Source organism: Tinamus guttatus, unplaced genomic scaffold, assembly GCF_059628265.1.
Source record: "Tinamus guttatus ecotype Peru unplaced genomic scaffold, ASM5962826v1 Tinamus_guttatus_pri_ptg000446l, whole genome shotgun sequence".
Taxonomy (NCBI): Eukaryota; Metazoa; Chordata; class Aves; order Tinamiformes; family Tinamidae; genus Tinamus; species Tinamus guttatus.
In genome coordinates this window covers 1-16,191 of record NW_028288980.1, presented here as the reverse complement: position 1 = coordinate 16,191, position 16,191 = coordinate 1, and the positions used below count along the sequence as shown (strand labels likewise).

The following is a 16,191-nucleotide window of genomic DNA, read 5'->3' as shown; positions in this document are numbered from 1 at the left end:
AGAGTAGCTGACTCTCCAGCTCAGGAAAGCCCTTTCTATGAAGTTCTTGGTTTATAATGCAAACCAGGCCCCGAAACAACAGTGACACCATAAACGTCAAGGTATCTACAGGAGGCAACCATGAGTCTAACAGGTCATTCTGTTTCTGCATTCCTGTTATTGGAGACTGATACACCCTGCCCCAGAGCTTTCTCTTTCCCGAGCTAAACAATTCAAGCTCTGTCAGCCTCTCCTGTGAATACCAGATGCTCCAGGTCTTCATCAACTCCCTGCCTTTTGCTGAACTTACTCCAGGATGTCCATACATCCCTTCTACTGAGGTGCCCACAACTTCTTGTTCTGGAGGACAGGAGTGATATTTGCTTTCTTCAAGTCTTCTTCCCCTGGCCATGATCTTTCTGGGACACCTGAGAGTGTCTTTACAATTATACTGACCAGCTCCATCAGACCTTGGAGATGTAACCCATCAGGGCCCACAGACTATCCAGTTCCTTTAAGTGTTCCCTAATCTGATCCTGCTCCACCAAAAAGTCTTCTGCTTCTTTATGTCTGAGTTTTCTCTTGAGCGTCTTGTTCATTTATTCAGATCTCCTGTCACCCTTGCTTGATTTCACATTCAGCAGAGTAGACCGCTCTTGAACTTGGAGGAGGTGATCCTGAACTCCACTATCTCATAGTCACTGTAGCAAGGCTGCCCTGGCCTTTGCATCCCTGACCAGTTCTTACTTGTTCGAAAGACTGAGATCTGAGAAAGCGCTTGTCCTTGCCAGCTTTTTTCAGCCGATCCTCAGATGTGCTAGGAAGTTGTTATCAGTATAGACCAGAAACCCCTTAGATTGTTTGTGCCCTATTGTGCCATCCTCCATGAGATACTGAGGTGATTCAAGTCAGTGAATGTGAGGTTTTTTTCCAGTCGTACGAAGAAAGTCTCATCTGCCATTTCTTCCTGAGCAGATGGTCTGCAGTGGACACCCACCACAAAGTTGCCCATGCTGGTCTGCCTTCTAATCTTGATCCATCTGCTCTTCACCCAGCCCAAGCAGAGTTCCTCTCTTCCCCTTTGCTCTCACATGAAGGACAACCCTTTCCCTACCTTCCCAGCCTGTCCTTCCTAAAAAGCAGCCTACAGCCATCCATGGCAGCACTCCAGTCTACTACGGTGCCCTCATGGAGGCAATTCCTTATTTGTGTGCCTACATACAAAGTGGACCCAATTCAACTCTGTGCGTTGATTATGAGACCTCTCCTGTTCCCACTGTTTGCCCAATTGGGCCACCTCTTCCTCACTTGGCTGTGGTTGTTGTCTCCCTCCAGGCTAGCCCCAAGTTTAAAGTTCTCCTCATTCTGCTGGCAAAGGCACCCCACTTAGCCAAGTGGATCCCAACTCTCCCGAACAGTCCTTGATCCCCCGAGAGGGTCCCTTGGTCATAGAAATCACATCCCTGATGTTGACCCCAGCTGTGCAACCAGTTGTTGATGGGCAGATCTGTCCACTCTTCCTCAGGGAAGATCTCAGCAGGGTCTGCTTGGCTCCCATACCCTCGACCATCTTGTAGTCAGGCCTGATATGCTCCAGCTCCCCCCTGTTGCTATTTGCTTGGCAAAAAACAATTCTTGGACTTTGGTTTCCATAGAGGTGATATATGACTGTCCTGAGAACACATCCTACAGTAAACTCCCTTTTTATATCAAAACTGTGAACTAGATGAGCACATAGATGTGATACATAAATGTGTTGCAGATACAGGGTAGTCAAAAGAATTAAGGCATATATCTGGGAAGGACTCAAGGACAAATGGTCTTAAAAATGAAGAGGAAGAAATGATTGTTTTAGTAAATGGGTCAGAAAAATTGCAGAGAACTTTTGGAATAGCCAGGGAATATGCAGAATATAGAAGATTTGATTATTGCTTTCCAAGGAAATAACATTAAAGTCCACAAGTCAACATCAGGAGCTGCAGAAAGGAGGTACGTGTGAAGCACAAGTAAGTTGATCTACTTGATATTCGTCAGGGCTAAGCCTTAGTTTCACTTATTTAAATTCATGGTAAATAGTATTTTGTTTAATAATGATGTTTCTTGAAAGGGTAATCTATCCTCTGTCCTTGTCTCCCTTCATCAGGGGGAAAAAAGCTGCCATTTCCTTAGATAAAGTCTTTCCAGCCACAAAATGGACGAAGCTTAAAATTCAACAGGATGTGGTAATTTACTGAATCACTGTACAAAATTCTAGTGGGGATGTAGTTCTTTATTAAGTAGTATTGAATAGGTAAGGGAAATCTGGGTGAAGTGCCACGAAGGAAGCACATCCTGGAAAGTCCTGCTGTTTCATTCTTTAACTGCTAAAAAGCACTCTTTCAGGAACTGCCAAATCCTTTGGACAGCAAAGAAAACAAAAATTGCAAGATCTGTGCTACAAACGAAAATGTCTAAATACAGAGATAGGGCAAAAGTGAAAGTGCCTTAGAATTTGTTGCGTTCGAGGTATAATTCCCCCTTGCAGGAGCGACGAGAGGCCTGCACGCAGCAGTGCTTTTCAATGGGTCACAGTCTGGTGACAGCGCTCAGCGCCGCTCCAAGGGCTCCGTAGCAGTAAGTCTGCTTAGCCCCACGCTGTGGTGGTGGCCAACGATGCCAAAACAAATGAGTTAATACCCAAAGCCACTTCATGGGAAATTGGGAGAAGAGGTCGGAGCAGGAGACAAGGGAGCCTGAAAGAAGAAATTTGGCAAAAACACACCATAAAAGCTCAGAGCTAACACCTGGTAGGTGTGGAATTAATCACACTTCTCAACTGGTATATACTTACAGCTGTCAACATACACATTAAAAAAGGCAAATATATACAGAAAAGGAAAAAAAAAAAAAAGAAAACAGAACTTTGGGCTTCAGGTGTGTCTAAGGGGAAAAATACCCTGACACAGAAAAAGCACGCAGTTTCCGTAAATTCTTGGAGGCAGGAAAGTTAAAGAAGACAACACATCTACTCCTTTCCAGGCTTGAGGTCCCTGGGGCAGGAGAGCTCCTTTCAGCCCGGGCAGGCTCTTCCAAGACCTGAACATGTGCCAGCTAATTAAGACATGGGCAAAGGCGGCTTTCCTGGAGCCGCGGGATCCAGCCACAGGACCCGCCAGGCTGTGCCGGTCACGAGCAGTGGGATGTCACCCGGCGCGGCGGGTGACCCAAGCTGGGGCCTGGAGCGGGGAGAGCCGCAGGAAACCTTCCTTCTTTCATCCCACGGGGAATCAAGGCTTCCCTGTTGTCGGGGAACCTTCCCCTTTCTTGGCTGACAGCTCTTATGAGGCTTCTTGCCATTAAAGAATTGAGTAACTGTATGGTTTATGATGATCTATTGGCCAAGATCGGGTCAGTTTTGTGATGATTCTTGATCACCCACCAATTCATCATTTGAAAAGTACAATTCTAGACTGGGATAAACAGTTCCGTTCGTGTTACTTTGTCCAGAAAATGAGGAAATAGCATTTGAGTGTTAACCAGGCACTGACCCTGAGGACTCGTGCACTGGTTAGGCTTTTAATGTTTTTATTTCTTTTGATCTCTCCCAAAGATTTATTTCCATGGAAAGAGACCATGCACTGGATGCACTTTCTAAGAGCTGCACTTTAAGGAAAACCCACGTTGTCCCTACCTGTTTCTGCAGAATGGCTGTAGCTGAACAGCAGAACAGCTGAACCCTGCTTACGGAGATGTAAAATTTGGGTTCCCAGCAGGTTTTATACACAGCTGTGCCCATGAAGGGGGTTGTTTCAAGGGCACTTTCCTCAGCTGGCTGTGGGGACCTGGTAAGGCCTTGAAGCAGGACCAGGCAGTGTGGGCTTGTTCAGAGGCCGCATGATTGCATCTCACTTTAGCTCATCGTCGGGATAATTTATTGACATTGGCTCCTGAGTGTGTGAGCCCGTGGGGTAGAGCTCTTCAGAAATTCAGATTATTCCCTCCAGCATCAGCAGTTCAGTTTAATAAATTAAACTCGGTTGTTTTTCTTGCACTTTGGGCTTCTAATTATAATTATGCCAAGCAGACCAGAATGGTGCTGCAACTGAGAAGGAAGGTTTTGTGCCAGCAAAGCACTTCTTTTCTAGTGAAAGAGCCTCGGAGGTGTGGACCAAGGTGAGCTCAAACAGCAGGTGGGTGCCACAGAGGTGATTTTTCCCTTCCATTACATTGACATCACTAGTCAATGTAGTGGAACTACATCACTAGTGGAACATCACTAGTGCCTGAGGTTTCCCATGAGCTGGTGAGGCCACGAACCACCCTCCTGGTCTCCACTCTTCGTATATGTCTAAACCCATGGTCACCCCTGCCAAGAACCAAAACGTGGATGGATTACTTAAGTATTACAGCAGTATCTTCCACTGACATCCAGTATTCATGAAAGCTTGAAAGAATATTCACTTCTTTGAATACTTTGTTTTTTCTAATATTTGCATTTTGGTATAATCTAAAATCTCATCAGATTAGAGATACATCTCAAAAACATCCATGCACAAAAATCCTTGGAGAAATGCTCCAGACTATGAAAGTCTGGAGAAGAAATAGAAGACAGTAGAAAGGGATGAAACATAAGCAAAATGGTGAAGGTAACTACTGAGCAAACAAGTTTTAAATTGTATTTGGGAGGACTTTTAAAGAAGTCTTTCTAAACCAGGAGCTAAGGGTATTTTTCAGCATCCAATGATGATACTTGTCTTAGCTTTCATTTCCTCTTGCACAATCTCTTTATATTTCTGGCAGTTTTGCTATAAATTTGTTCATTGTTGTATTTTTTTCCCCAGTCCTCCGTTATCCCCCATTTCCCCATATATCATGGAACAAGGCAACTCCACAGTTTTTTTTTTTTTTTTTTTTCAGTAAGAAAAGTGACTGTTTCTGCTTGGCCTCAGTGTTAGAATCCTGCACATTGAGGGTATGGAGCAGCAAAGGATTCCTGGCCACTTCTGAGCAGGATGATTCAGCAATGGCTCTCGTTTAGGCAAATAAATAATGTTATGTCCATTTGTGGAAAAATATGCTTTGTATATGATCTTCAGGTAAAAAACATTCTAAAATACTTCCATTGTTTTCATTTTTTTTTTATTTTCCCCAAAATAGTCTTCCTTTTCCTACCATTGCAGGTTTCTCCTCACCATTGACGTCTTTATTTTCAAAACCTAAACCACCTAACACTGTTTTTGGATCCAGTGAAACTCATGTGAAGAAGTAGTGGTAACAAGAGGCTCAAATTAAATTAAAATCCTGAATAGGCAGTTGCCCTCTGAAGTGTTCTATGTGATAGTAAGGGAAAATGTCATACCTAGTAAAAGACTTCTTTTCCAAAAAGTCTTGTCTCATATGAGGGACTTCTTTTTGAAATGAAATAAAATTCACATTTCTGTACCATCTATTCAGCAGATATGGGATTTTAAAACACTGGTGTTTTCACTAAGCTTCAAGGTTACCTTCTGAGGGACGCAGAGGTAGGTGGGGTGACTGGAGGTGAACTGTTATTTTCCATACATTACACAGGATATGCCTTGATTATTGTGCAGGAATTGTGTCTGTGAGTCAGTTTGTGTTGCACTGTGTGATGCAGTGGGGCTGAGTGACAGGAAGCTACAGCAGCAAACACGCACAGAGCACAGCCGTGACAGAGATGTCCCCAGGAAGAATGCCAAGGATTGCAGGAGACCACGAGAAAGCTGGTGCTAACAACCCGCGAGCAGACAGGTGACAGGTTGTTCCCAGGGCCAGAAACCTCCCATCACCTGCATGTCAGGCACTGAAAGCCACCAGTCTCGAGGAAGCAGCTGTCTCGAGGTAAATCGTCTCCCAGGTTGAACTTGGGCCTGTCTCTGAGGCGGCTGGAGAGGCAGGCGGCGCCTGCCCTGGATGCAGCCGGAGTAACGCAGTAACCGCATGCCACCTACTGAGCAGAACGGCATCGCTCCACACGCTGCTGACGAGACACGGCTAAAGCCTCTCCCGCCAGGCCTGAGGACGGGCCGAGCCCCGCAGCTCTATCTCGGGAAGGGCTGAGAGGCTTCGCCACGCGCGAGCCCGGCAGGACACGGGACGGGACGAGCAACGTCCTCCTCGCAGGCCCACCCCCGCGGCAGCCAGCGTGCCCCACAGAGAGGACAAGCTGCTTTTCTTAACCTGACCACTTCAGGGAAACTGTGTCTCTGAAACACTGAGGTCCTGGTATGGACCCTGTAGTTGTTTCGCCGTCTTCCTTTCTCCCCAGGGCTAGGGAAATATTTGTTACATTCAGGACACGGGATGGGTGACTTGTTTAAATCCTGGTGATGCTGACCTTCTTGGCTAGCCACAGCAATATCCACTAGTTCATCCCTCCTGCTTCAGCATTTCTCACCTTAACGGATCACGGGACACAGGATTCATACTGAAGCGGTAAGAGAAAATGAGGAGATGAAGAAATGACATTTGAAGCCCACAGCCACTAGTGCATCAAGTGAAATCAGCGTAACCGAGTCTTCCAAAGCAGAAGCAAAAAGCTCTTATTCTGGTAAGACTGTCCCTTGCATGCAGTTTTAAGGAGTTGTGAGATTTTGAACACGCTTTGCAGTTACTCCACCGCAGAGGTCCGAGGGCTTCAGCGCACGGCCAGGAGCGCGCAGCCCTTCGTGTGAGACGCGCTCAGCCACCCGGAGCTGCCCCCGGACCGGAACAGCCGCCCAAGGGCTCCCAGGAACGTGGGTGACCGCGAAGCGCACCCGGGGTTACACCAGTAGACACCAACACCAACAGCTACACCTTGTCCCGGTCTCTAAAACCGAGAAGCGCCGGGGGAATGGCCAGCGAATGACCCTTTCCTCCCTCCTCCTCTTGCTTGTTTCATGCTAAAAGGATGAAGACACAATGCCCAGCAGCAACTGCTTCAAGTCCTTCAGGTGCCTCAGCGCCTAGAAAACCGACTTCAATGGCAAGTGATGGAGAGAAGGGAAACAACGTCTAAAATCCCCCAAGGGAAAATGCACATAACAAATACTACTGCAGTAAAATGGATTAAAAAGCATCCTGCAATATAAAGAATATCAGTGAATACAGAAAGTAACATCCATTAGAAGCTATTGCTCTTTAGGAGAAAGGAAGTGATACGTGGCATTCAGATAGTTGTGGTGCACTCACATCACTATATTGAGGCCTCCTGTCACCACTTACTTGTATCTCCATCTCTTGGTGGGTGAATCACCCATGCAAACATTGAAATCTCAGATGCAGAATATGTAAGATATACTTGGAGTCAGCATCATCAAAGGTGGTAAATAAAATGAAGCAGTGTGAGAGTGTATCACTACAGCAATGGATTATGCATAAAACTATGACACTGTCAAGCTCGGAAAGCTTCCCAGAGCTGAAAGCTGCCCTGGGAACGGTCCCTCTCCCAGGCAGCACTTCCAAACACAAGTCCTTTGGTCACTTTGGGGAGCACAAGACCTTCATCTTATGGCATTATTTGTGGTTCAGTCTTTGACAGCAAAGTGGGCAAGATGGGATGAAAATACAAGTGTCATCCCCTACCTGGAGCAGGACTCTGAACTTTACTGTGTGGTGGTCACACAAAACAGAACAAAACAAAAACACACCCGCCCCCCAAAATTACATATAGGATCCATAAGGATTAACACAGAAGCTCCTTTAACAGAAGCAGTTCAAATCATTTTACCTCATGAAGTGCCAGGTCAAGGCAGTAAATTCGGTGTTTTCCCCACAACAAAACCATTTTTCTGTGCAACAATTAAGTCAGGAGTATCATCAAAACTGTCTCATGTACAACCCTTGCACATAAGTAGGAGGAAACGACAAGGACTGGTGTGTCTGGAGAGCAGGCATGACCTCTTCTGCAAGGAGGGGAGATGCACCACAACCACCTTCTTGGGATGTCCAGCAGGAACAAACTGAATTAGACTGATGCTGATTGACAGCTTGGCCAGCAATCTATGCTGATGTTTTATCTCTCTTCTATTCCTAGTTTAGAACACGAAGATTAGGGATGAGGGACTTGTAAAATGATGCATAACTGTACTGCAAAGCAGTCAAAACTGCATTTTTTTTAATATCTGCTTTTCCTTAACATACTTCCCATTCTTCCTTATGGTCAAAAATACACATTTCTCTTCTGCTAACGCCTTTTGTGAATTTGCAGAACTCATTTTACATCCATGGTGCAGTTCATAGTCTATGTGCAAGTCTCTGTATAAAACAGCAAACTGATCTGAGAAGCAAATAATTTGTGCAGGAATTTTAGGTTTCAGAGCTTTTTGGAAGATGAGCAGAGGGGAATGGAAAAAAAAAAAAGTTTAAAAAATTTCCCGATAAAAACGTGTTTTTAACCTGTTAGGAACTGCTTTCCTAGATATCCTAGGGTAGACTAGATACCGTGTTCAATGAACTTTTTTTTTCTTCCATATACATGAATGAGCGATACCAATAACCGTGAGTCACGTCCGATTGCTCATTATTCACACAGCTGCTAACGCACTCCCTGCGTATTGGGCAGTACCAGGGCACATACCTGCAGCCCGCCCGCTTTGTGGCTTGTTGCTACACCCGTTGTGTCTGACCCACGGCGCTCACGGGCTGGGGGCAGTGCTGGCCCTTCCAGGCCTCTCCAGCCAGGGCTGCGTGAGCAAAGAGGTGCCTGCAAGGGCAGGGGGTGAAGGGCAGCAGCACTGCAGCGTGTCTGCTCTAAACGCGGCATGAATGGCAGTGAAAGCAAAACATACAGCATGGAAACTCCAATCGAACGCTTCTTAATTAAAGCAAATGGATTCCTTCTTAAATTTGTCTTGCCCTCAATGTGATACATCCTGAATATTTCCTCAAACACACTGAAATTAAGTAAAATTAATTCAATCGGCTATACATTTTGCTTCTTTCAGGTGTGTGAAGGATTAATGTAACATGCAGTGTACAAAAGCTGTAAATCATTACTCATGTGGCCGGCTTAGAGTGCTGCCATTTCCCAAGATTCAGCTAACCAACCTCATCCTGCTTCCTTCGCTTTGCTTGCTTACCACAGCACCCAGGCCACACTGTTTCCAGTGTTACTAGGCAGTTTGTTGCTGAAATTCATGTAAAAATGGATTAATTTCCCTCCATATGGAGCACAGCATTGTGCTTTTACTATGTATCATCCAGAAGGTGTTTGAAGTGCTTTACATTTTATATTGATTGTGAATGGGTAAGCACGCTGCATACATAACACAGATTTACACTAACCTTAAAACAAGGTTGCTTCCTCCTTTTTTGTTAAAAAAATCAAAATGCTATATATGAGAAACATTTAACCAGGATACCCTTTCTCATACACTGATGCAATTAGATTACTGGGGAAAATTCATCCTGAAAAATGCAGTTAAATTTACACAGAATGAGAGTAAGACAACGATGAAAAAATTAAACTGGGTAGGCACAGAATTCAAATCCTAGACAAAACAGCACCACCAAATCTAATGGAACTACAGACATGGCTTAATAACAATAGTAATAAATCAATTTAAATCTAATGATAAAATAACTATTTTTCTTGAAACTCTGCAGGGAATTGAGGACATTTTGAAGTGATCTAAAACTGGTAATAAGAAACAAAAATTGCACGTAAGGACTAAAATGTACTGCTTCATGCAGTCTAGCTTCTTAACACAGCTTTTGATTTATGAACTAAAATAAAGGTATTTTGATTTTAACCAGAAATGTCATGGTGTTTAGGTCAATTTTACTCTCCAGCTGAACACCCAACTGTAAATAACGAGTGATTGAAAAATAAATCAAACTGGGTCACGAGAAAGTCAGCAGAATCTCTGGGGATGAGCAATGAGACGTTGTGCTTTTTACATCTGAATCACCAGTTAAAATTCCAGTCCAGACCAGCAGTAACTGAGGCTTATTACCAGCTGCTTCTACTCATGTGAGGCAGGCTGGTAGACTTGACTCATTCTGCAGCAGAAAAATCAAAAACACCCATCACCTTCTGGAACTCAATCGCTGCTGACAGTAGAGAAACCAAAGAGAGGATGGTCTCTGTAAAGAGAACCTGTGTTTGTCAAAGGTACCGTCTCCAGTCCAGAGCACACAGAGGAGAGTCCGTTCAGGGTAGTTTAATTTTCCAGGGCCACCAAACCGGGGGGAGTCACCAGGTACCTTCTGTTGAGACAACGCACAGAATCCTTGAATTTCAGAAGCCAGGAAAGCAGAAGCCCAACTAACAGCCACATAAAGCCCTCTTCGAAATTTGTCCTGGGGTTTTTGTAAGGCAGCTACTCGCTTGCAGAAGACAAGCAGGAGTCACAAAAGGCAGATGATTTCCGCCAGCTCTCTTCCCATCATTCAATGCAAACTGACAAGCAAGCAAAATTCTCTGACTTCCAGCTAGATGTACTGTTGTCATGTAAGATTATTACATCTCTAGCACAAGTAAAATGCTTGAACTTGCTAAAACTAAGCAGAGATCACAGAAGTATTTTCATGCAGCAGTCCACATGGTTCTCAGAAACCATCAGCCTTGCACAGTAAGTTCAAGACTCTTAGAGGAAGATGATCAGCAGTCTCTTTAGTCTTGCTTTGTCAACAAACATGCTAGACTAGCCACCTAATTCAGTCACATCCAGTTCATTACTTCAATCCCAGGGGTGCCGAGAAACTTACATATCACTCTGCAACTGAAGTAGAAAAATCCAAAGTAGACAGCGTACAAGAGAGCAGTACAGAAATGTGACATAGGCACATACTAAGAACAAATGGTTCAGGTAACTTACCATCTTCTGTTTACAGCTCAAGTCCTGGTTTGCTCATTTTATGCTCAGTGTGTGTTCAAAAAGCAAGAATTATGATTTCCACAGGGAGGAGCACAGCTTGCAGTAAATATTAAGTGTTTACACTATCACATCTCAATTGTGATAACTCAAGATAATAATTCAGAATTTATAGATGGGGCAACTGCCTTCATGACTGTCTGCATAATTCACTGTGTTCACACACACTGTTCATGGATGTACACAAAAAACGCCCACAAAAAACACCACAAGCCCTTGATCATGTGAACCGTTGTTAGGTATTGACACACACTTTTATTTCAAGGTATTATTTTATTATTTCAAGGTTTTATTTTAATAAAATATTCTCTGTATCTTTGAAAATACTTCTATGGAATCTGAATGAGCTTTTTTTCCTACGGAGTTTAAATGAGTTTTTATTACTTCTGCTCAGCACAGAGTACAGCAGAGCCGTCTAGAGGAGGCACCCTTGTCCCTGTCATGAAAAAGATTTTCATGTAACTCATAACATAAAGCTGTATCAGCTGGCCTATATTATCTGTTTCTTAGGAAAGCACCAACAACACATTCTTCAAAATTACTGGAATTTTATTTGCCTCAGGCTTATGACTTGCAACCAAAGACATTGTGCAAAGAAAGCAAAGATTAAGTACACTTTAGGGAAAAGGTGATAATCCACATTGGTAACATAGAAGATCAGTCTGATGAAAGAAGCCATCCATTACACTATATAGATTGCAATATTCAATAGCATTTTTCAACCCAACTTTTTTTTTTCTTTTAATCAAAGAGAAAAAAGTTAAGCAAAGTTTACAGTAGACATAAATTTGATACAATTCAAAAAGCGTTTTTCTGAAGATCATCAAGCATAAAGTGGAAAAACATATATGGGACAAGATGGGTAAAGGCTAACTACTGTACATTTATAAGCTATTAAACAAAGTTGCATATATGTACCACAGTGTAAAAAAACCCAGTACAGAACAAATAAAAACCCAGAAAACTGCCTGATGAAAAATAAAATAACCAGTGGCTTTTAATGGCTTCTCCTGGTTATCAATGCTACAAAAGACATTGTTTTTGTCTTTCTGTTGCCACTGAAAAACATTCTATCAAACAATAAGACCAGGCACAATCCAGTCATTACCAAGCTAAACCCAGCCCATAGAAATATACTATCAACCCACATTTTCCATCAAAAGCGTCTTTTGTTTTTTTGTTTTTAAATCTTTGAGGCCAATTTGGTCACAATATGTTACATTTTTCCTTTTTTACACCATGATATCATATGTTTGTCTGGCACTATCCTAAAGCTAGTTTATAGAGAATGAAAATACAGAAACAACCCAATGTCTATTTGACAAAATGAATTCACTGGGTGTAAAATAGAAGGAGGGAGAAGAGAAGGGGAGGGGGTCAGTTCTGCCAAGAAAATAAACCCTATGGATCACTCATCATCACTTCCGCTTGCTTCCGACTGGTCCTAGAGGTAAGAGACACAAGAAAGGTCAGAAATTCTTTACCAGCTATGCTACAGAATTTGCTAAAGAAGAAAGAAAGCAAAAGAAGGAAAAAAAAAGACATACTGACAAATCAAGATAGCCTTAAGAAATGTGCTATCCTATCTAATACCTCTCTTTCATGACATTTCATTCAATTTCTGTACCCTTCTTTAGAGAAGAAAAGGCACAGTCATGAAACTCTATCCCTTTCTGTCCACACACTTTAAAATGACTGGGAAGAGGTCTATGTTTGTTCACTTCATTAATAGAACACCCCTAAACACACCCCACCAAAAAAAAAAAAAAGAAAAAAAAAAACACCTCTAAGTGCTTCTAATGTGGAGACAAATGCAAATAATCTCCGATATTTAAAGGTTCAGGGAAAGTAGGAACAGCTTCAACAAATTTGCTCCAAACATGTTTTGTGCTTGTTTTTCATCATTGTGACCAGACCTCAAAAGCACACCCTGACACAGTTACCACCATCACCCTTCTCCCAAGATGAGGACCACAGAATAAAACATGGTTAATACTTCCAGGCATGAATACGTGAGAATTTTGAAAGCAAGCAGGAGAGGGGAGAGTCGCAATCCCTGCAACCACTTCCACAGTCTCAGTCAACAAAACTTACATTTTCATCTTGATCCTCATCACTATCATCATCACTCACAACAGGCTTGGCTTTTGCTCGGTTTTGCCTCTTCTTGCCTTTTCCTTTCTCCCGACTTTTTTCATCCTTCTTACTTAGCTTGATTTTGACTTTCACTGATTTTGCTGCAAAAAGTGTAACAGCCCGCATGAACGTAATATCTCTATTTGCTGTGTAGCCATTTCCCACTAATTCAACAGAATTAACTACAGAAAAACCAAGCTATCAACTTTTAAATGCTGTCCATGGAAAAGCCACCCTAGCAGCTTGAAAAGATATTCTCTCTATTCCATATCTGGACTGTGGAACAATTAAATTAAGAGGAGACATTTGCTGTTATTTGGCTACTTGACAGTTGTAACAATAACTTCAGTATTAAAATGTGCAGGAAAACTTGACCTTTTGAATCTTCTTTTCATTCTCAGGATGGATGGTGTCTATAGGTAGCATTTGGTGTTGTGATTATGTTCAGGGAATTCTGCATGACAGGATGAACATTTTAAAGTATTTTTTCTTGTCTGCCTTTGTAGGAATAGGAAGTTCTGCTATTTTCAACTCCAGAAACTCCAGGTGGAGGTGACTGGCAAATTCTGAGTTGACATCTTTCTGATGAAAATGCTACGTGCTTGATTCCTGAATAACCTCTGATTTCCAGATTAACTGATGAAGTTTCACACTTTGCACCGCTGCTTGACACGTGTGAGGAGCAGCTCAGAACAAAACAGTGCAGGTTCTGTGACCAGACAGGCTGGGTAGCCAGAGGGTATGGATGGAATTACTGGGTCAGTAGTCTCCTTCCTTTTCTTTTTCTTATTTCCAAGCCTGCAAGAACTTCCTAACTGAGGAAACCTGAATTGGTCAGGGCAACCAAAAGCCCATATGGAGAGGCCCTGCAAATGAAAATTCCTGGCTCAATTTGGGCTATCACTGTGTTTAACAATGTGAGCACACAGGTAAATTTGTGGAATGGCACATATGCAGCAGATTAAACTGAAAGACTTTCACCAAATAGGATAACATACTAGCGACATATTTCAACAGTGGATGAGAGGTCATTTCTCGAGTGCTCCAGCTTTTCCTGCACTGTGTTTTAGATGCCAGCTGAATTTTCAGTCCAGCCCAATCCCATCCCAAAGCAGGTTAGATGGGCCCCTTGAAAAACAGGTGGCATTTGCTGCTTCCAAAACAACAGAGTTTTACTTTGTCCTAGTTTCATGTTTGTTACATCTTCTGGTTTTTAACCAGGTGATGATTTTTCAGTATGTTGCATCATGTTTCAAAAGGTTGAACCCTCATGGATAAAGATTGTCTCTAGCCTCTCCAGGCACTTTAATTTACGAAGAGCATGAACAGGAACAGGAGGGTTTATAAATGCTCATGGCCAGTAAGATCTTCTCCCGCAAGGCACCTCTGTGATTTGTTTCTAGCTTAAAAATAGCTTGCTATACTGAAAGAGGTACAGTCACAATCGACAGCCAAAAGATGTAAGGTGGATGTAAACAGCCAAATGATCAAACCTTGAAAGCAACTACTTCCAATGGTGGCAAATGGAACCTTATAACCAGCCTCAGTGCAGCAGAAACTGGAAAAAAATTACCTCCCTCCTCACCCCCACATAGCTTTTAGCAGAAAACTCACGTTCTGACTCTGACTCCTCTTCTTCATCCTCATCTTCGTCCTCATTGCTTTCATCCTCACTTTCTTCTTCTTTGGCAATCTTCTGTCGTGCACTTTTGAACACGGACTGGAGGACAATGGAATCCTCATAGATCTACAGAATGACAACAGACATGTCACCACTGTTAAGTCAGACATCATCTAAAGTTCACAGCATGGAACTTCATTTTCAATGCAAACCCACTGAGTACGTGGCCTTTCTTTCTATAAGTAACAATGCTTGTTGCATGAATTTTACAGGAAACACTAAACATTATTTTTTCATGCTCTAAATGATGAATTCTGCCAATACTGAACCTCAGAAATACCACTTATATTCCTTCCTAGAATACAGGTGTTTTTCTTCTTTAATTATTTTTATTACCACAGGGTCTATGCTGTATTTTCGTTAGTTCATAACAGCATTGGAAAGCTGCAATGTCTTCCGAATGATATGACTTAATTTGGACTACAGTCTATCAAGACATGGCTATCCCCTCTGTCAATTATCCTTGTTTGTTCCAAACAAAAACAGTTAAAAATCCAAAGAAACTACCAGGAAAACAATTTATCCCAAACTTAGTGCTTATTCTCTAACATTCTGAAACTTGCTAAATATCTGCGGTACCTCAGTTTTCATTTTAAACGCAAGCAGTAGCCAAGTAACTGGGACTTCATAAATGTCTTAATAAATGGTATGTATGTACTGCTCTGTAAATTGCTCCAAAAAAAGAGAAATCCATAGGACAATTCAGCATGTATCTCTACAGCAAACAACATTTCGCAGATGAGACAGAAGGGTTTAGAAACTCTAACAAATCCATAGTAGCTAACAGAAGGGCAGAGAGTTAAGATACACTACTTCCTTGGCTAAATTAAAGACTTGCATAAGCTGAAATTGGGTATTCGTGAGAAACACAAAGGAGGTGATTTTGGCTGCCATTATATAATGTGGATAGGTTAAAACTGCTAAAGACGCTCTACCACTTTGCAGGGTTAGCAACAGGAATTAGGTAAATATTTGTTCAGAATACATGGAATGGCACACACAGTTTCTTGTTTCATTGACTGCTAAGTTCCTTTTAGAAAAACGGCCTCTCAGTGCAGACTGTCCCCCGCTCTAGTGAGCACTGCTGTGTTTTCTGTTATGTTTGAGCATGATAAAATTTGTTTGTCTACACCCACGTTTACATGCAAAATGGTCCTGATGCTCTCAAATGGCTCAATTCATGATGGTATGTTGGAAAGGAATATATTTCTGCATCATTCACTGTTTTGCATCTTTTTATCTCCTCTAGCAAGTCAACTTTCTCATTTATCATCAAAATTTTGTGTCAGTGTCTCCTGTTCTGAATTCACAGGACTTCATGCAACCCTGTGTTCCACTGTGTGTATTAAATCCATCTTCAGTGACAGTTTTGCCTTTAAAATTTCTGAGAATCAGTCAGAATTCTTTATTTCTGCTCCTCAAAATGCACACAGAACTTCCAACAACGAAAAATAATATTCACCACAGTATTCAAAGACTGTGAACCATACAGAAAAAGCTCTGCTTGTGGACAAACCTTAATTTTAAGCTTGTGTC

At 42.4% G+C, this 16,191-nt stretch overlaps 1 long non-coding RNA gene across 1 annotated transcript; it reads right to left on the bottom strand.

Moving 5' to 3' along the window:
• Positions 1-11,595: 11,595 nt before the first annotated feature.
• On the bottom strand, positions 11,596-14,717 carry LOC148593156 (uncharacterized). The gene is made up of 3 exons (XR_015913785.1): positions 14,589-14,717; positions 12,933-13,075; positions 11,596-12,282 (listed from the first exon to the last, which is right to left on the bottom strand). It is a non-coding gene; the product is annotated as an uncharacterized LOC148593156 (long non-coding RNA).
• Positions 14,718-16,191: the final 1,474 nt, after the last annotated feature.